Here is a 20811-nt window from a genome sequence, read left to right as displayed (position 1 = left end):
AATGTCTCCTGTCTTCCTAAAGACTGTTTTCCCCAGTACCAGGATTAGCCCACACATCCATACATAGATAGAATCTCTCTTTTACTCTGATCAAAAGCAAAAAAGGATGTACAAATGGAAAGGGGCAAATGGGATTATTGTCTCTACTTCTTGCAACTAAAGCTACCTATAAATCACTTTCAACAATAATAAGGTACTCAAACAATGTGGTGGTTAGGATTGGCATAATTCAGAAGAATTACTTTTTTTGAATACCATTTTATTTTCCCCCAATTACATGTTAAAACAATTTTTAATATTTGGAGTTTTTTAAGTTTTGAATTCCAAATTCTATACCTCTCTCCCTCCCCTCCCCGCTCCCTGAGATAGTAAGCAATCTGATATAGGTTATGCATGTTCAATCATGTAGAACATTTCCATATTAGTCATTTTGTACAATATTCACTGTACATTATATAAAAACAGAATCAGAACAAGATATAGATAAATTTCATTGTTTCAAAAAGCACTGGAGAATCACTTCTTTTATTTATTCTGTAGGGAGTCATTGGATATTTCTGAGTAGTGATATGGTACATTTATACCACTGCATCTGAAGACCCCATTTGGACAGGATGAACTTCAAAGAAGGGACAGCATGGCACAGCGGATCATAGGATTAGCAATGGTGTCAGAAAAACCTGATTTCGGGAATGGCTGTTGTGCTATAAGAAATGGGGATGATACAGACTTCATAATAATCTGAAAAAACCTATATGATACAATGCTGAGTGAGCGGAGGAGAACCAGGAGAACATTGTACACAACCACAGACATATGGATTCTGTGATGACTAACCCTGATAGACTTTGCTCTTCTCAGCAATACAAGGTACAAAGACAACTCCAAAGGATCCACAATGGAGAATGCTATCTACATCCAGAGAAAGAACTATGGAGTCTGAATGCAGATTGAGGCACACTTTATGCTCACCTTTTTTTTACCTTTATTTTTTTTCTCTTTTGTTTTTGTTTTTGGGTGGGTTTTTTTTTGGTTCTGTTTCTTCTTTCTTATGATTCATTCCATTGTACGTAATTCTTCTTTACAACTTGACTATTCTGTAAATTAGTTCAATACGAAGTTATATGTAGAAGATATATCTGATTCCATGCCATCTTGGGGAGAGAGGAGGGAGGGAAGGGAAGAAAATATGAAAATCAAGTGTTGTAACTAAAAATAAAAAATCTCAAAAAGAAAGAAAAACCTGATTTCAAGTACAGTCGTCAACACATACTAGCTGTGTGACCATGGTCAAGTCAAAATCTCTGTTTTGTTGGCTTAATTACTGATAAATTGGGTGGTCAGGTGCCTTGCCCAAGGTCACATAGGTAGTCTTTATCATAGTTAAGATTTGAACCCAGGTCCTTATACCATAGGTATAATGCTCTTTCCACTGTACAACATTGCGTCCCTTCACATGGGGAGTGTTAGGGATACAAAGACAAAACTGAAATAGTCCTTCCCCTTAAGAAGCTTACAATCTAGCTATGAGATATAAAATGGGGGTAAGACAAAAAGAGAGAGAGACAGAGATAGGAGAAGGAAGAAAGGAAGGAAAGAAGGAAGGAAGGAAGGAAAGAAGGAAGGAAGGAAGGAAGGAAGGAAGGAAGGAAGGAAGGAAGGAAGGGAGAAAGAAGGAAGGAAGGAAAGAAGGAAGGAAGGAAAAAAGGAAGGAAGGAAGGGAGAGAGGGAGGGAGAGAGGGAGGGAGAGAAGGAGGGAGAGAAGGGTGGAGGGGAGGGAGGGAGGAAGGGAGGGAAGGAGGGAAAATATCTATAAATTGCAAAGGACAATACTTGTAGTACCTATCTCACAGCTTTGATGTGAGATTCAAGTATGTATATTATAGAATTCTGCAAACTTTACAGCACAATCACTATAACTGTCATTTAATAATCTACATTCATCCCCTTAATGAATTTGATACTTGTCTCACAATCTTTCTCTCCTCTTCAACTCCTGCCATCATACTAGGAAGCTTTAGCATATATATTGACTCTCCCTCAAATAGCCTAACCACTCAGTTCTTCAACCAGCATACTCACTTACTGTGAGCTACTCCCCTACCCAACCCATCTCATAAAAGATGGTCGTACACTGGATCTTGCCACCACTCACAAATATACCTCTATGAATCCCTACCCCCTTTATCATATAATTAATTACACTCAGCCAGCCCTCAAATTTGGATCACTCCCGCCTTTGCTCCTACCTATGTACTGCTGAATGAAAGTGGAGAAAATCATTCCACCATTCCACCACTATAAACATGTTACATAACTTCAACTGGGCCCTGGCTGCTGCTAGGTAACTCTATTATATCTCCCTTCTAAATTCACTATATCCACAAGGGTTTTTCCAAATCTTTTCATCACTCCTAAAATGTCCCATGGCTCTCTCTTCCCCACTCTCACAGCTGAGAATCTTGCTTCATATTTTACCAAAACAAAAAAAAAATTGAGGCCATTCTGTCAACTTCCTCTTCTCCCTTCTTTCTCATCTCCTATTACTCAGATGCGTTCTGCCACTTTCTCCTTCATCACTGCCTCTCAGGATGAAGTGACCTTAATCCTTTGTTTCAGCTATCCATCTAGCAGCTGCTGTGGGGGTGAAAAACCAACACAAGCCCAACAACAAGAACGCTGTCAGTATAGGTTCTTTTGATCTGCTTTACTAAGGAAAGCAACGTTAAGGGGTTAACAATTTTACTTTAATCCAGCATACAGACATCATTCACTTAGTTCAAGGGAAAAAGCCAGCACACTGAACTTCAGAGCAAATATAAATACAAAGATATCTCAGAAACAGACCAAATCACAATTCATAATTACAAAAAAGCATCAACATTTGAGTTCACAAGCCGGGGAGCTCAACAAGGACTGGCCTAGAACCACAGCTGTGGGTAAGAGCTCCGAAAAAGAGAAAGCCAACCCCTGGTTTTATATCTTTTTCAGGGTCAAGGGTGAGTCACACATACGACTCACCCATATGACGTGAAATCCTCACAAAGAGGAGACTTAAACCCACGTGGTCTAAAAGCCTCTGATGTCCCAGACATGCCACTCAAACCCATGTAAACTAGGCCCTCCCCTGAGGCAAGGAGGTCACCAAGGACTCCCAGTCTAATCGAGAAAACAAAGGCCAAACTCTTCAAGGGCCCTTGGTTGAACGGAGAGCCCATTTTGATTGCCGACACATCCTTACGAAGGCAGACCCCTCTACTTGTTCAAGTAATCTTATTCTATTTTGTCTCCTCTAATAGATTGTCCCCTCCGTCATCCCCACTCTGTCATTTACTTTCAATCTCTCCCTGTCTACTGGCTTATTTCCTATAGGCTACAAACATGCCCACATCCTCGTCATTCTGAAAAAGCCTTCACTTAATTCTTCTATCCCTACTATCATCCTATATCTCTTCTGCCCACCTATAGCTAAACTCCTCCAAAAGGCTATCTACAATAAGTGCTTTCATTTTCTCTCCTCTCCTCTCTCTTTTTAACTCCTTATAATTTGACTTCTAATCTTATTATTGCATCTAAACTGTTCTCTTTAAAGTTACCAATCATCATACATACTAAATCCAATGGTCTTTTCTCAAACCTCATTCTCCTTGACCTCTCTGCAGCCTTTGAAACCACTAATTACTCTTTTCTCCTTGATACTCTCTTCTCTCCAAGTTTTTAGGACATTACTTTCTCCTGGTTCTCCTCTCACCTAGCTGATTGTTCCTTCCTTGTATCCTTTACTAGATCCTCTTCCAGATCATCTCCTCTAAGCACTGCTGTCTCTCAGAGTTCTGACCCAGACCATTTTCTCTTCTCCCTCTATACTTCTTCATCTGATGATCTCATAAGCTCCTATGGATTTAGTTAGCATCACTGTGGTGATGATTCTAGAATATACCTATTCTCCCTCAAAATTTCTGCTGGCCTCTAAACTTGCATCTCCAACTACCTTTCAGACATCTCAAACTGGATGACTAGCAGACATCTTAAACTCAACATATTCAAAATGGAACTCACTATCTCTCCCCGTTACCCACCCACCCCCACTTTCCCTATTACTGCAGAATATAACACCATCCTCTAGTCCCTCAGGCTTACAAACTAGAAGTCATCCCAGATTTCTTAATTTCTCTCATCCCCTATATCCAGTCTGTTGCCAAGGTTGATTTCACCTTTACAGCAGACACTGCCTCCACTCTATGGCAGGCTCTTATCATTTCATGTTTGGATTATTGCAATAGCCTACAACTTAGGTCTAGCAGCCTTAAGTCTTTAGCCATTCTACTCTACCCTCCATTAACCCACTAACTTCATTTTTAAAAGCATAAGTCAGATCATGTCACCACTACCCTACCCAACAAACACCAGTGGATTGCTATTGCCTCCAGGATCTAATACAAAATGTTCTGTTTGGCAGTGAAAGTCTTTCATATCTGCCTAGCCCCTTCCAACCTTCATAATATTCTTACACCTTATCCCCTGACACATGCTCTTCAATCCAGTGTCACTGGCCTTCTGGCTATTTCAGGAACAGGACATTCCATCTCTCAGTTCCTGGCATTTTCTCCAGGCATTTCACTCCTGACTGAAACTCTCTTCCTCCTCCCCTCTGACTTCTGGACAACTTGGCTTCCTTTTAGTCCCAACTAAAATCCCCCTTCTACAGGAAGCCTCTTCCAACCCCTCTTAATTTCAGTGCTTCCTTCTTATCCTTTATATAGCTTGCTTTGCATATATTTGTTTGAATGTTGTCTCCCCTGTTAGATTGTAAGCTCCTTGAGCACTGGGACTATATTTTGTCTATTTTGTCTCCCCACTGCCTAGCCCAATGCCTGATATATAGTAGGCACTTAATCAGTGTTTAGTAATTGATTGATTGGTTAGGTTTGATTACTAGTCCTTAAATCACAGACTTAGTATCTTAGAGAAAACAAAATGTATCTTAGAGGTCATCTACTTCAGTGGCATCAAACTCAAATAGAAAGAGATCCCTGTGGGCTGCATGTTGACTTAGAAAACCACAAATTAACATTATCTGTTTACATTATAGTTTATTCATTTTATTACACATTTCCCAATTACATTTTAATCTGCCACTTTGACACTTCTGATAGTTCAAGACTTTGATTTTAATACTTGAAGAAACTAAGGGCCAAAGAGACATTATATGATTTGATCAAGGTCACTATAGGTAATAAAGCACAGAGTTGGCATGTGAACCCACCCAGCTTCCTGACTACAAATCTAGCATTTGTTCCCCTGTATGACAATTCGAGGTCAGAGATCTCTCCACTACATAGCATAGCCCTTTGCCTTTCAGCTTGATGATTCCTACCCATTGACCTCAGACTGCACTTTGCACTGGTAAACCTTTCAGACTAAGGAGCTGGTCACCTGCTCTATGAAGATCAGGAAGATGATTCCCAGTCTTCAGGTTATTCAATATAAGATGTTAGAAGTGTGCTCTATCTGATGGATCCCATTAATATTCTCTTCTTGTCCCTTCTTCAAAAGGTTCTAATTTGAAAGTGGCAATTTTGGGCCTCGAGTGGCTGTTTAAATTAAACAATCCCAAATTCTAGGAAGTGTCCGTGTTAAAATTCACAGATGACATCCACCATTTTTAAGGGCTAATCAAAAGCTTAGGTTGTCTTCTAAACTCAACCATGGGCTGTGCTTTGGGGCCAAGTGCTCTTGTGAAAACAGTGGAAATGAAACTAAATCAACAAAAATGGAAGGTATGTCTAAGAGACTGGAAAGTACTTTGGGAGAGACAAAACATTCACTGCGTATTTGTTTCCCTGTTGCTCTCTTTACAGGGGAAGGAGTCATCACAACACAAAGTTCATTTGTTGCCATGATCTGAGTATTGTCACTGTTGGCCTGTTTTCTGATTCAGTTGGTAGAACTATTGACAGCTCTAAAATATGGGTGGGAGGGAAGGGGCAGAGGGAGGTTGCCATTCACACTCAGACTCCCTGCTGCATCATTTCCCTCTTGAAAAGACTCTTTCTGGTGGGCATGGACCCAGTGCTACCCTCTTGACTCATCAGTTATTCCATGTGGAAGTGTGGGAGTTCTAAAGGATGTGTCAAAAGGAAAAACATTAAATATGTCAACTTCAGCAAATCCTGGGGCAAATCCTATGATCATAGGTTTCTGCTTTCTTCAAAGCACCTTTTTGAAAATTTTGAATTGTATTAATTAAGCCCCCTCAGCCGATATGGTTCAGAGGACTGAGGTAGAAAGAGCGATGGTATTTGGTACATCTATGAGCTCATGGTGAGGGAAAATATGGGGGGTGAGGAAGGTAACAAGCATTCTCGGTAGAAGGGGAAGTACATGCCTACCACAAGGGGTAGAGTTGCAGATGATGGGGATGTCATCCTTCTGAACCAAGTTGTTGCACTTGGTTGAGTGTTTTCACTGCTTTCAAATGCAGAGCATTTTGATTTTTCTCTTCTCTTTGGAACTTTTGTCAATCTTCGATACTGGTGAATCGGTTTCTGCTCTTCAGTTGGCTTTTTCTCTCTGCAGGCTTTTGAGATTTTCAATGCCTCTTTTAACTTTGTGAGGATCTTTAACTGCTCTGAATTGGTTAATAAAACATCACTGAATAATGGCATCTGTAAGGGGAGGGAGACCATAAGCACACAATTCTTACAGACTTCCTGAGACAGCAAGGTTTCTAGCACCTCCACCAGAATTTCAGATGGTGTTGGAGAGGAACTGGTCCACTGGCACTGAGTTAGGAGGCTGAGTGTAAGTCATTTCATAGAGTAAGTGTCTGAAGCAGTGGGCATCCACACTTTCTAATGTATTAATTTTCCTAAATTGTGAGAAATAGGATCAATAGAAGGAAGGGAGTCCCAACAAGAAATTCTTGAGATCCAGTAACTGACACGTCTCCCTCCAGCATCACATTGGAAGAATGAAGATGTCCATAAGAAAACTCCTTTCCATGGAAAAACTTTAATATTTGTCATTTCAATGTTTTTATTTGCTGGAGTTCAAGACCCTGTGTTAGAAACATGCTTACATTGTCTAGGAATAAGCAAGACTCCTTGGGAAGTCAGGAACATTTTCATTATAATTTACATTTTATTCCCCCTGAATAAATGGGTACCTCCCCTGAACAGAGTACAAGAGAAAGTACAAAGGACTCAGATGGAAGCCAGTCCTTTAATAGACCTTCACCTTGAATCTCCCACCAGGCTCTTCATTGGCCAGATACAATCCCCTGACTGCCTACGTCATGCTCTCCTCAAATGGCTCATTTAAGCATGTGTACAAGCCTCTGACCTTTCACCTGATCGACCTGAGGCCTGCTTTCTACTAAAGCTAGGGTGGGGGAGGGAGGGAAAGTACACCTTCAATTCTGTGGAAACAAAACTCCTCCTCCCATTTCTTATACCCTCGATCTTCTTAGGGTTGCAATATTTCTTGAACAATTGAAGGGGTATTTTTGTTTTGCCTTTTAGATGAGGTCTTTTTGTATTCCTTTTTCATTAAACATGTCACTCAGTTATTTTTCAGCCATGGCTGACTCTTCATGACGTCATAGGCAAAGATCCTGGAGTGGTTAGCCATTTCCTTTTCTGGCTCATTTTACAGATGAGGAAACTGGAGCAAACAGGGTTAAGTGACTTGCCCAGAGTCATTGAACATCCTAATGACCAAAGTGGAGGATTCACCATCTCTGGCAAAGGTGACTTCATAGATGTAAGGGTGAAAACAAGAAAGAAGGAGTTTAATTATCCATGAAAAATGCTAAGCCCACAGGTACTTATTGGGAACAAGGAAAGGCCGGCATATTCTGAGCTGATTTTCTGCATGATCCTTATTCTTCATTAAGAAATACCAACCTATACCTTGAGTGGTTCCATCACCTCCCACTTTGGTTCCCATTAAAAGACCATTGAAACTTGCTGCCATTTTGGTATACTTTGCAGAATAGTTGTTGGGGTCTAAAAAATTTTAACCAGTTCACAATTAGATAGTGTATTCTTTGTGATTACATTGAGACACCTCTAAAGTTCTTTCTGTTAAGAACTCATGATCCACAGTTGCAAACAATTGTGGGGAGGAAGAGGTAGACTTAGACCTGGAATCTACAAACTACTCTTGCACAAGTTAAAGCCACTGTTATCTTCTCACAATCTGCCATTTGTTTTCTATAGAAATTCCTTTTGCATACAAATGATGTATCCCTGTTCCAGTGAAGGCTCTGTCTCTCTTTGATCTTGGGGCTCAGATGTGAGCTGTGATCCAGCAGCACCTTGCCTCTGAAAGGCATTTCCCATGAACAGTTTTGCCACCCTTTCCTCCTCTGCCAATCTCCACCCCCCATAAGATGTAAATTCAAATCCCACATTTAAAACAATAGTTGTCTGAAACCCTAAACAAGTCACTTAACCCTTGTGGCTCAAGAAACTTCCTTAGATTTAACTAAGGCATAGATGGGTTTTGATCTGTATCAACAGAGAGAACTCCTACACCAACATACCTTGCATCCAATGCTGCTTTCACAATTATATAACTTCCAGTACAGATTCCCTTTATATTGACTTGGTCCAATCAGGCTGCTTTTCTTATCATTGCTGTCTTTGGAGCCTTTCCTCCCTCCTTCATAAGCATTCCAAATTTTGTAATTTTAGGATCCAAGTTGGGGGGTTATATATACTATCCTTGATGCAGAAAATTTTTCTAACTTGTTTTTTGCAGATGTTTTCCGTTTCTTCTTTTTCTACTCCTCTTTTCATTCTCATCCTTGAATACTCTTCAAATGACTCTGCTAAGTTGGATATCCTGTCAAGCTTCTTTTAAATTTGATTTACCCCCCCACTGCTTCTCTCAGCTTGTTGAAATGATAGTGCTCATAACTGTCCATCATCCTTCTTCGAAAGATTTTACACATAAGTTTATAATCTAACCTAGAGTTGACTTCAGCAGTCATCTCTTTTGTTTGGCTGTTAATTAAAATGCTTGTTGACTAAGGTGTTTTTTAGTCTCTTTTTGTTCCAAATGCTGTGGCAAATAATTTCCACTATTTAAACTTCTGAATGAAATTATTATGGTTCACATTGATGTCATTTCTTGGATATGAAGTATCCATTTCTCATCTTTTTATTTTCAATAATTTGTTTAAAAACTTCATAGCTAAAACATTTTAATTTTAGACCATATTTTTTTTTGTATTTGAAAAATTTTTATTTCAAATCACTTGCATTTTTAAAAATGTACATAACAAATGCAACACATTACTTTCAAAACTGTCCCACTTGTCTCTGATTCCATCTGAACTTTCTTATGTTCTCTTCCACATATGCTTTATTAAAAATGTTTCAATGGCTCTTCCCGCCCCACCCCCCATCATTATTACTAACTTCTCCCCAAACTCCCTTTCCGTTCAAAAAGAAAAGAAAAGAAAAAAGTCCCATGTAACTAATATAGTCAAGCAAAAATCCACACAATGGCCATGTTCTAATTATGTTCCACTAGAGGTCAATTTTTAAAACATCCATCAACAGATGAATTTGCTTAGTCATTATACGGAAGCTGAAAATCATCATTTCTAAAACTGTTTTTTCCTCAGAGCTGTCATAAAATTTGATTATGTATAATGATGTGGCAACATTCCAGTTGACTATATGTAGACATCAATTACTTTGAACATTTTATCAAAACAACTATCTGTTGGCATAACTGTAAAATAAACATTGGCATAGATTGGAGAATAGAGAGAAAAACCGCCCTGTTCTTAGTGTTATTTTCCTGTAACATACACAGCATTGGTGACTTTTCTAAGATTCAGAAAACCTTTACCAAATTGAGGACTTTTAGAGTATTTTAAAGGAAAATATAAGCAGGTTCTTTGCTGAGGCATGGAGTACTAATTAAGGGGGTTTAACTAAGTTGGTTTTTTTTTTTCAGAAGCACTTTTCCCCACGTGCTTTATTCTTCAGAGGCCTCTAGTGGAACCAGAGACTTAATGGAATGTCATAGGAGGAAGGGACCTTAAAGGGCCATCTAATGTGACACCTCCTTTTCACAGAGGAGGAAACTGAGAATTTATCTCTAGAGAAGATTTAGAGAATTTCCTTCTCCAGCTCAACCCACAGATAAGGAAACTAAGGCAAACAGGATTATTTATGTGACTTGCCACACTGCCAGGAAGTGTCTAATGCTGAAATTTTTTTTTATTTTTCTTTTTTTTATTTTTTTTAATTTATTTAACATATTTAGTTTTCAGCATTGATTTTCACAAGAGTTTGAATTAAAAATTTTCTCCTCATTTCTACCCTCCCACCCACTCCAAGATGGTGTATATTCTGGTTGCCCTGTTCTCCAGTCAGCACTCCCCTCTGTCACCCCACTCCCCTCCCATCCCCTTTTCCTTTCCTTTCTTGTAGAGCAAGATAAATTTTTACACCCCGTTGTCTGTGTATCTTATTTTCTAGTTGCATGCAAAAACATTTTTGTTTGTTTTTGAACATCTGTTTTTAAAACTTTGAGTTCCAAATTCTCTCCCCTCTTCCCTTCCCACCCACCCTCCCTAAGAAGTCAAGCAATTCAACATAGGCCTCATGTGTATCATTATGTATAACCCTTCCACAATACTCATGTTGTGAAAGACTAACTATATTTTGCTCCTTCCCAATCCATCACACTTTATTGATTTTTCTCCCTTAACCCTGTCCCCTTTTGAAAGTGTTTGTTTTTGACTACCTCCACCCCCATCAGCCCTCCCCTCCATCATCCCCCCCACTTATTTTTATCTTCTTCCCCATTGGGTATGTATGGTATTCCCTCCTTAGGCCAAATCTGATGAGAGCAATGTTCACTCATTCCCCCCTCATCCGCCCTCTCCCCTCCTCCCACAGAACTGCTTGCTCTTGCCTCCATTATGCGAGATAATCCACCCCATTCTATCTCTCCTTATCTCCCTCTCTCAGTATGTTCCTCTCTCATCCCTTAATTTGATTTTATTTCTTTTAGATATATTCCCTTCATCTTCAACCCACCCTGTGTGTCCTCTCTCTCTCTCTCTCTCTCTCTCTCTCTCTCCCCATATGTGTATATATATATATATATATATATATATATATACACACACACACACATACACACATAGATATATACATACATACACATTCACCCATATATATACATAAACATATATGTATTATGTATGCATATTCCCTTCAGCTACCCTAATACTGAGGTCTCATGAATCATACTTGTCATCTTTCCATGTAGGAATGTCAACAAACAGTTCACCTATAGTAAGTTCCTTGCAATTTCTTTTTCTTGTTCTTTTTCTTGATTACCTTTTCATGCTTCTCTTGATTCTTGTGTTTGAAAGTCAAATTACTTGAAAGTCCTCTATTTTATTGAAAATCCATATTTTGCCTTGGAGCATGATACTCAGTTTTGCTGGGTACGTGATTCTAGGTTTTAATCCTAGCTCCATTGACCTCCGGAATATCGTATTCCTTTGATCTCTTAATGTAGAGGCTGCCAGATCTTGGATTATTCTGATTGGGTTTCCACAATACTCAAATTGTTTCTTTCTGGCTGCTTGCAGTATTTTCTCCTTGATCTGGGAGCTCTGGAATTTGGCAACAATATTCCTGGGAGATTTCTTTTTGGGATCTATTTGAGAAGGCGATCAATGGATTCTTTCAATTTCTATTTTGCCCTGTGGCTCTAGAATATCAGGGCAGTTCTCCTTCATAATTTCTTGAAAGATGATATCTAGGCTCTTTTTTTGATCATGGCTTTCAGGTAGTCCAATAATTTTTAAATTATCTCTCCCGGATCTATTTTCCAGGTCAGTGGTTTTTCCAATGAGATATTTCACATTATCTTCCATTTTTTCATTCCTTTGGTTCTGTTTTATAATATCTTGATTTCTCATAAAGTCACTAGCTTCCACTTGCTCCAATCTAATTTTTAAAGTAGTATTTTCTTTAGTGGTCTTTTGGACCTCCTTTTCCATTTGGCTAATTCTACCTTTCAAGGCATTCTTCTCCTCATTGGCTTTTTGGAGCTCTTTTGCCATTTGAGTTAGTCTGTTTTTTAAGGTATTGTTTTCTTCAGTGTATTTTTCAGTATTTTTTTGGGTCTCCTTTAGCAAGTCATTGACTTGTTTTCCATGGTTTTCTCGCATCCTTCTCATTTCTCTTCCCAATTTTTCCTCTACTTCTCTAACTTGCTTTTCCAACTCCTTTTGGAGCTCTTCCATGGCCTGGGACCAGTTCATGTTTTTCTTGGAGGTTTCTGTTGCAGGCTCTTTGACTTTATTAATTTCTTCTGTCTGTATGTTTTGGTCTTCTTTGTCAGCAAAGAAAGAATGCAAAGTCTGAGACTGAATCTCGGTGCGTTTTTGCTGCCTGGCCATATTCCCAGCCAACTAACTTGACCTTTGAGTTTTTCAGTGGGGTATGACTGCTTGTAGACTAGAGAGTTCTATGTTCCACGTTTGGGGGGGAGGTGCCAGCTCTGCCACACCAGTACTGCTCCTTCCCCAAGAATCCCCAACCCGAACTGGGCTTAGATCTTCGGCAGGCTGTGCACCCCTGCTCTGATCCACCACTTAATTCCTCCCACCAGGTGGGCCTGGAGCTGGAAGCAGCAACAGCTGTAGCTGCCCCACCTCCACTGCCCCTGGGGCTGGAAGCCGAACTGCGAACTCCTTCCACTCCTGCAGCTTTTCCCACTAACTTTCTCAGCAGTCTTTGGTGTTTGTGGGTTGAGAAGTCTCGTAGCTGCCGCAGCTCACTGATTCAGGGCACTAGGGCATGCTCTGCCCGGTTGCTGGTCTTGTTGGTCTATGCCACTCAGGCTGGGCTCTGCTCCAATCCGTTCCCAGCTCCCAGCTCCCAGCTCCGTGTGGGATAGACCTCACCCAGAGACCATCCAGGCTGTCCTGGGCTGGAGCCCTGCTTCCCTCTGCTGTTTTGTGTGTTCTGCCATTCTACAATTGGTTCAGAGCCATTTTTTATAAGTTTTTGGAGGGACTCGATAGGGAGCTCACGCTATTCCCTGCTTACGAGCTGCCATCTAGACCATATATTTTTATAATTATTTTTATTCTTTTTTTAGGAGGATGGTTTTTTTCCTTACAAACTTTTATCTTAGTTGACTGTACACAGACATTTGAATTACAGATAACACTCACATTAATTCTTTTCCTGTCTGTTAAAAATGTAGTAAATATCTTTATTTGTGGTATAACTTGAGTCCAATGCTCAATGCTTTCTAATTTTTTTAAGAAAATGTTCATGACCTAGAAGCATGAGGCCTTTGTATAATCAGCAATTCTTTGGCCTTTCATTTCTTTCTCCTAAATGATATTTTCCAATATATTTCCATCCATTTTCATTTTTTCCCACCTTTGCACTGAAGTCACCATGTATCACAGTTTATGATGAGAATAATTGTATATCTAGGTAAGAACAATTCAAATATATGTAATGCAAAAGACATAACACCGATCTACAGAATTCCAGGATTAGTCTGACAATTGCTTTATTTTCAGTAAACATATACACACAGAGACACACACACACATACACACACACACACAGACTGTAACTCCTTGTTACAGAGTATTGTTATTCTTAGACACATTTAACATGTTATTTTAGCACTTTTACTAGACAACACCCTTGCAGTGCTTCATAAGATCTTATACTGTGGATGATGTGACTTATGGTTATTTACATCTAAATTTGAAATTCCTTCCTATAAAAGCTAACTCTTTATCTCATCAAATTGCATTAATAAAGAATATTTACTTTTGTTTCTTTTTCAAGTCATCTATACACAAACCTCTAAAAGTATATCATATTTTTGTGGTAAGAATGATTTTTTAAAAATTGTAGTGTAGTCAAGTGGAATATTCTAAAACTGCCTATTTAAAAGACTAAACTAGGATCTAAGTGATCCTCCCTTCCATAGGCAACATGCGTCATATAGATCAGACAGATTTTTATTCAACTCTTGAAAACCTCCAGGAACAAGTGGCATAAAAGTAAAATCTGAGTGAGACTTCTTTAGACATAAACTCTTAACTGAGGACATGAAGTAAAGTCCTGATAGATACTAATGTAATCCTAATAAAATTGCCCCCAGCCCCAATATTCTAACTTCCTTATAGGCCCCACTGAACAGCAGGCCCACTGCCCCTACCTAGCCACTTATACCCCCCCAAGTCAATATCCTAACTTCTTCATATATGCTTCACTGCTCAGTAGGATAACAGGTGTGTCCATGACCTCATATTTTTCACAGTACAGCAGGCATGTCCATGTGATGGAATCCCAGCCACTGCCTCTAGCTAGCCACTGCCCCCAGGGCCATTTCTCATATTTCCACAGAAACAGCAGGTATATCCATGCATTCAACCACAACCACATACATCTAGCCTTAGAAAGGACCACAATACTCAGCCAATCAGAAAGCAGCACCACCAGGATGCCCAAGCAGGATATAGACCCCAAACCAATAGAAGAGACTTTTCCTAAGTAGGTAGCTGCACAGTAAGAGTAAAGAACTAACCTGGAGTGAACGTATGACATAGAAAAACTTATTATAATATCATTATCATACATACATATCCCCCACAATGGGTTTTTCTGTATGCATTGTGGGTAATCACACGTGGCTGGGACCCCTCCCCTATTACTTAATCCCTTAACAAACCCTTCTTGCCTTTTTGATATTCCTAATTTCTGTGTAAGTCAATTATGTTGGAATGATTTCCAAATAATAGTAATAACAATAATAAGAAGAAAGAAGGATACACTAGAAGAAGGGGGAAGGGAAAGGTAGAAAGGAAAATTTTCTCACGTAAAAGAGACATGCAAGGGAGAGCTTTTACAAAGGAGAGGGAAATGGGAGGGAGTGGGGGTGGCAGGCAATGCTTGAATTTCATTCTCTTCAGAATTGGTTAAAAGAAGAAAACATAGACATACACACTCAGTTGTGTATAGGCATGTAACTTAGCCAATAAGGAAACAGGAGGGAAAAGGGATAAGTGAAGGGGGAAGGGAGGATGATAAAGTGGAAGGCAGAAATTGAAATGGAGGCAATGGTTAGAAACAAAATATATTTTGGAGTAGGGACAGAATGGGGGGGGGGGGAACAAAAGATAATGGAATAGAGGGAAATACACAGTAATTATAATGGTGAATGTGAATGGGATAAACTCATTCATGAAGTGGAGGCAGAAAACAGAATGGATTAGAAACCAGAATCTAACAATATATTCTTTACAAGAAACACACACTTTAAAATGTGGAGTTAAAATAAAAAGCTGGAGAAGAATCCAATATTCTTCACCTGAAATAAAAAAGGTAGGAGTAGCAATCATGATCTCAGACAAACAAAAGCAAAAATAAAGCTAATTAAAAGGGATAATTGGGGAAAATACATTTTGCTAAAAGGTACCATAGATAGTGAAGTAATATCAAAAAATTTTACAGCAAGCTTCTCTGAAAAAGGACTAATTTCTCAGATATATGCTGAATATGGAATTGTGTCCAATTTATTAAAAAAATAGGAGCCATTCCCCAATTGATAAACTGTCAAAAGATATGAACAGGCAGTGCTCAGATAAAGAAATCAAAGCTATCTATGGTCATAAGAAAAAAATGTTCTAAAAAACTGTTATTTAGAGAAATACAAATTAAAACAACTTTGAGGTACATCATAATTTTGTGGTAAGAATGATTTTTTAAAAATTGTAGTGTAGTCAAGTGGAATATTCTAAAACTGCCTATTTAAAAGACTAAACTAGGATCTAAGTGATCCTCCCTTCCATAGGCAACATGCGTCATATAGATCAGACAGATTTTTATTCAACTCTTGAAAACCTCCAGGAACATTTCTATCATTTCTATCAGAAATGAGAAATGTTGAAAGAGATGAAAGAAAAATAGGTACACTAATTAACTGTTGGTGGATTTGTGATGGAAAAATTTTGAAATATATCCAAAGAGCTATTAAACTGCACATACACTTTGACCCAGAAATATCACTAGTAGGTATATATCCCAAAAAGATCAAAGGAAAAGGAAAAGAACCTGAATGTACAAAAATACTTATAACAGTTCTTTTTATGGTGGCAAAGAATTAGAAATCAAGGGGATGCTCATCAGTCGGGGAATGGCTTAACAAGTTGTGGCATATGATCGTGATGGAGTACTATTGTGCTTTAAGAAACAATGTGGGGGGTGGTTTCAGAAAAACATGGCAAGATCTATACGAACTCATTCAAAATAAAGTGAGAAGAACTGGGAGATCATTGAACACAATAACAGCAATGTTGTAAAGATGATCAACTGTGAAAGACTTGGCTACTCTGATCAATACGGTGACCCAAGACAATTCCAGAGGACTCATGAAAAAATACCATCCAACTCCAAAGAGAGAACTGAAGAACTCTGAGTGCAAATTGAAATATAATTTTCTCGTTTTATTTTATTGCTTTTTAAAAATATGGTTAATATGGAAATATGTTTTATACTATTTCACATGAATAATTGATATCATACTGCTTGCCTTCTCAGTAAGTGGGAGAAGAGATGGGAGGGAGAGAGATAATTTGGAACTCGTCATTTAAAAAGAAAAGAATGGTAAAGATAAATATTTTTTAAAGATTTGACTAAAAAGTATGCTAAATAAAGGACACATAGATCACCACCTTTGTCATTATCTCTCCTCAGATCCCAAATTAGACATTCCAGGAGCCAAGATTCCCAGGAATATCAGCATTTACAACCCCTAGACCACTAGCCCTGCTTTTAGCCCAGCTCCTACAGCTATCATCCAGGTAACTAATTTTAGTTACCAATAGAAGGTGCAGAGGGTAGAGTATTGGACATGCAGTCAAAAGATCTAAGTTCAAATCCTGCATTAATAGTTATATGACCCTAAATCTTTTAAACACGTTGAGCCTCAGATTCCTCGTGGGTAAAATGGTGATAATGATAACATCTACGTTACAGGGCTGTTATGAGGATAAGATGAGATAACATATAAAGACTTTTCACATCTTAAAGCACTATATAAATTCTGGCTATTACCATTGTCATTAAAAACAACCACAATAATGATAATAAGTGACCTTGTAACTCTTCTGCAGGTGTTGTATCCCTTGTGTCCTCAGCAGCCAGAGCTACTGAAGACACAAAATGTTCATCTTCCCCATCAAAATCCTTGGCACTCTAAAATGCTTTAACATATGAAATGGATATGGATTCATCATTGAAAATAACATTAAAGAAAATGCACCATCATTTGTTTCCCTCCAACACTGTAAGGACCATGGAATATTTCTTTGTGACTTGCCTGTGAAACACATTAAGCTGTAAGTTCCCTGGGAACAAAGACCATTTTGCTTTTCTATCCGCCTCTCCAATATTTTTAGTCCATGTTGGATGTAGTAAGCTCTTAAGAAATGCTTTTTTATTTATTCTAGGATAATATTAAAACTTCACAGAATGTCATTTAAAATTCCTTAAAATATGGCCCCTGCATTTACTTCCTGCTTTATTTCACATTATTCCTTTTTGGACTATTCATATTTTAGAGTAACTGACCTACCTGCTAGTTTCTAACTTGGTATTCCACCTCTGTGTGCCTTTACATAGGCTGTCCTCCATGCCCAGAATGAGCTCTATTTTCACTGCCAACTATTAGCACACTGAGCTTCCTTCAAGGCTTTTCTTAAGTGCTATCTCCTAAGCAGATCCTTTCCTGACCACCCACCCCTACCCCAGCTGTTAGGGCTTTCTCTCCTCCCTCAAATTTTCTTGCATGTGTTTATCTGCTTACATATTGCATTCCCTAAGAGAATATAAGGATTTGAAGGGCAAGGATGGTTTTTGTTTTTGTCTCAGAGTCTCTAGCATTCAGCATAGTGACTTACCTATAATAGGCACTTAACAAAATCTTTATTGATTTTTTTTTCTTTTCTTATTGAATTTTTTTTAATTAAGCAGAGGAGTGACATGACCAGATCTATACCTAAGAAAAATTGTTCTGGCAGCAGCATAAAGATGAATTAGAGGCCCAAGTGAGTTGAAGTAGGGAGAACAGTATGGGGGCTATTGCAGCAGTCTTAGAAAATGGCAATAAAATGGGAAGTGGCCATAGGAATGGGCATCAATGGAAGACAGACATTGCAAAGATGAATTTGACAAGATGTAACAGATAGGATATAAATGAGCAAAAGGAGTCAAAGATAACAAGACTATAAAAATGAGGAAGTAGGTAAAGATGATTTCACAAAAATGATGAAGTCAGAAGGAATGATAGAGAGAAAAGAAGAAAGTTCTGAACTGATGTTATTTTAACGTAACAGGTACTGTGAACTAAATGTACACTTTAGGATGCTGCCAAACCGATTCTTATCCATACCTGGGTTGTTCCGTTGGTTTTCTGAACTTACTGAGAAACATTAATTTGGCAAATTAATAATTAACCAGAAAGGACATGTTAGGCAAATAAATAGGTAGATAGATAGATAGGATAGACAGACAGACAGACAAACAGAGAGAGAGAGAGAGAGAGAGAGAGAGAGAGAGAGAGAGAGAGACAAGTAGAGAGAGAGATAGATGATAGGTAGGTATAGATTTATCTAGAAAGATAATATATGTATTAACCACCAGAGGGTGCTCTAACAATACACAAAAAAGTTACTTCATTCCCTCTCCCATTGGCCGAAAGCTTTCTCTCAGCTAAGTACCACTAGCATCTGGCTCTGTATAGATTTAATAAATACTACCTGGAAGATGTTCCAAAATTACTAAAACTAGCAACAGGAAAATTTCTTATCTCTACTCTCTAGCCATTTTGAGAGTATCTCCTGATTCATGACTGAACTTCATTCATAGAACTTAGACAATTTTCTTTTAAATGACCATGTGATATGTTGATACGTAATATACTTAACAATAAAACTATAGCATTGCTGAAGAATGAGCTTTAAAAGTTTTCACAAAGCAAACTGCACTGAAATAGCTTTGCCCAAAGGAATCTCCTTCTCAGAAGCTCTTTCCGTTTGACAGATAAGGGGGAGGAGAATAAGGGAAAGGATTATGCTTTTATTTTGGGGTGGTGAGGTAGAGGAACTCCATAAGTTATGTACAGTTATTATTTGAGGGAGAAAACAGGAGGGAAATGTAAGTTTTTGGCACTCTCTATTCAGTATTACCAAACCTGGTGCAAGGGGTGGGGTCATTGCAACTGTCAAGCTGCTTCAATCTGCTCCAGGCCCCTGGCAGCTGCCACAATTCTCAAAGATTTGTCCCATTTGTCCCATTCCTTCTTCACTGTATTTGGCTGTGATGGCAGCTTAGTCCAGGGCCACCTTAACCTTGGAATCCAAGTAAGCCTCTCCACTCTTGGTCACCTAGAAAATCCAACATAAAGTATGAGACAAGGGCATCTAGCTTCTCTGCCCTGGATGAATAGAAAAAAGGAAGTGAAATTTTGCCAGGGATATTAACATTAATTGCTTGGAAGGAATGAAACCACAGACTTAACTTCTTCTGAATATAGCCAGTGAAACTATGCAGGGGATAAGGTACAATTTGCATGGCAAAAATTCTGATTTGTCCAGTGACTTCATGCCAATTTTGAACTTATACTGTGTGTGTGGGAGAGTCAAAGCAAAGTTGGGAACAGGAACTTAGAGAGGACCTAAACATCTCTAGAGAATTCTCTATTCTATTTGCAATTTATGGGGGACTTTTGTCCAACATATATCTCCCTCTTTTATGCTTTGCTTAATATTAATCATCAGAGAGTCATTAAAGTTAACTTTGTTGTTGTATTTTTTAAGCCATCTTGTAAGATTCTGACATGCATAAGAGCACATTGCTGGAGGAGAATCTTTAATAAAAGTAATATTTTTCTCTCCTGAATTAAATACTTTTTATAGTCAACCAACAAGTACAGTGGAATTTTGTATTCTATGTACATTTCAGACAATTGCACGTGGCTTGCTATAGAATATCCTTTGCAAAAGTCTCCCTATTTTCTCCTCAAACCTTCACCAAAGATACCCTTGCTGGACATGTAGCTTATTTTGTGAATCATTTTTTCAGAAGAGAGACAGTAAGCATAAAGGTCAGTAGTTATTAATATTACTTGTTGGCCTCCCACCTTTTTTTGTAATAATGAGGTCCATGATTTTTTCAAAATATTTGGCAACCTCCCCACTTCTAAGTGCCTTGAGAATTGATTTCCCACAACTGTGTAACTTCTGGAATGTACCTCCTCTGGATTTACATGGTCTAATTAAGGAAGCTAAGTAGCTCCTGTATGGATCCCCAGACTTGGATTCAGAAAGATTTGAGTATAAATTATGTCTCAGACGCTTACTAGCTGTGTGATCCTGGGCATGTTACTTAACACCTCCTAGCTTCAGTTTCCTCAACTGACAAAATGAGCCTGCTAATAATAGCACCTTTCTCACAAGGTTGTTTTGAGAATCAAATGAAGTAACACATAAAGAAAGTGCTTTGGGCACATACATGTAGATACTAATTATTATCAATTCCGCTATTCTTTCCAGTTAGTTTTCTCTAGTGCCTTATCTATTCTAACACCAAAGTGCTAGTAGTGCTGCAAGAAAGACAGGAAAAATATATTGCTGAAACCAAGTACACACAGAAAAAAAAAAGCCATGCGGCAGGCAACACAACTTTTCAAGGTATTTTAACAGGAGCCAGACTGACATTTACCTTTGTCCTA

At 38.5% G+C, this 20811-nt stretch overlaps 1 pseudogene; it reads right to left on the bottom strand.

Moving 5' to 3' along the window:
- Window positions 1-6311: 6311 nt before the first annotated feature.
- Window positions 6312-8226, bottom strand: LOC118836897 (annotated as a pseudogene).
- Window positions 8227-20811: the final 12585 nt, after the last annotated feature.

This window comes from Trichosurus vulpecula, chromosome 2 (genome assembly GCF_011100635.1).
Source record: "Trichosurus vulpecula isolate mTriVul1 chromosome 2, mTriVul1.pri, whole genome shotgun sequence".
In the NCBI taxonomy this organism is placed as follows: domain Eukaryota; kingdom Metazoa; phylum Chordata; class Mammalia; order Diprotodontia; family Phalangeridae; genus Trichosurus; species Trichosurus vulpecula.
This window is presented reverse-complemented; position numbering and strand designations above follow the sequence as displayed.